At 51.9% G+C, this 1,508-nt stretch overlaps 1 pseudogene; it reads right to left on the reverse strand.

Annotated features, from left to right (window-relative positions):
* Positions 1-1,319: 1,319 nt before the first annotated feature.
* Positions 1,320-1,402, reverse strand: LOC129115937 (U4 spliceosomal RNA; annotated as a pseudogene).
* Between the last annotated feature and the right edge of the window lie 106 nt (positions 1,403-1,508).

The following is a 1,508-nucleotide window of genomic DNA, read 5'->3' on the forward strand; positions in this document are numbered from 1 at the left end:
ACAGACAGAAAAAAAAAAAAAAAAACTATATTAACCATTATTGCACAGTGTTTTTATTGTCATGTGTCATGTGGTCTGCTGGGAGCAGAGCTGGTTGTGCAGCCTGACAGCAGCAGGAAGGAAGGACCTGCGGTACCTCTCCTTCACACACCGGGGGTGAAGCAGCCGGTGGCTGAAGGAGCTGCACAGAGCTGCCAGGGCGTCCTGCATGGGGTGGGAGGTATTGTTCATCAGGGATGACAGCTTGGCCATCACCCTCCTGTCTCCCACCACCTCCACCGTATCCAGTGGACACCCCAGCACACTGCTGGCCTTCCTGACAAGCTTGTTCAGTCTCTTCTTGTCGGCTGCTGAGATGCTGCTGCTCCAGCAGACCACTGCATAAAAAATGGCTGATGCCACCACGGAGTTGAAAAAGGTCTTCAGGAGTGCTCCCTGCACTCCAAAAGACCTCAGTCTCCTCAGCAGATACAGTCTGCTCTGACCCTTTTATAGAGTGCCTTTGAATGATTAGTCCAGTCCAGTTTATTGTTCAAGTGAACACCCAGGTACTTATAAGATTGCACAATCTCAATGTCCTGTCCCTGGATGTTCACTGGTTCCGGAGGACAGTGTTTTCCCCGGCGGAAGTCCACCACCAGCTCTTTGGTTTTACCAGAGTTGATCTGGAGGCGGTTCCGCCGGCACCATCCTGTGAAGTCCTGGTTCAGTTCTCTGTATTCCCTCTCATCGCCTGCGGAGATGAGGCCGACGATTGCAGAGTCGTCAGAGAACTTTTGCAGGTGGCAGGTAGCAGAGTTGTATGTGAAGTCTGATGTGTATATGGAGAAGAGGAATGGAGCCAGAACGGTTCCTTGTGGGGCCCCCGTGCTGCAGGACACCCGATCTGACTCACACTCCCTTATCCTCACATACTGTGGACGGTTGGTGAGGTAGTCCAGTATCCATGCAGTGAGGTGGTGGTCCACCCCGGTCTGCTCCAGCTTGTCCCTCAGAAGCAAAGGCTGGATGGTGTTGAAGGCACTGGAGAAGTCGAAGAACATGACTCTCACAGTGCTTCCAGCCTTTTCCAGGTGAGAAAGGCATCTTTGTAGCAGGTAGATGACAGCGTCATCCACCCCGATGCCAGGTTGATAGTTGGGACTGGTACCACGCAGGACGTCTTCCATAGCTGTGGTACCCTCCCCAGCTTCAAGCTCCAAGTTGAAGATGTGCTCCACAATCCTGCACAGCTGGTCTGCGCAGGGATCTGAGGAGCCTTGAGCTGATGCCGTCTGGACCCGTGGCTTTCTCACCTTTATTCTCCCTGCTCCTTTCACCTGGTATTGCTAAGTTTTCAACCAGCAACAATCACGGCCTCAGTAGAACTTCATAGACTATGAAATTGCCTCTGCGAGAGGATGCCCAGGAACCAAAAAGATTAGACAGTACCTGGTGCAAAACACTCACAAAGCTAATGGTGCATTTCTTCAACCGTACAGGTGGTCTTCTACAGACGTGTTGATGGT

Source organism: Anoplopoma fimbria, unplaced genomic scaffold (genome assembly GCF_027596085.1).
Source record: "Anoplopoma fimbria isolate UVic2021 breed Golden Eagle Sablefish unplaced genomic scaffold, Afim_UVic_2022 Un_contig_2489_pilon_pilon, whole genome shotgun sequence".
NCBI lineage: Eukaryota > Metazoa > Chordata > Actinopteri > Perciformes > Anoplopomatidae > Anoplopoma > Anoplopoma fimbria.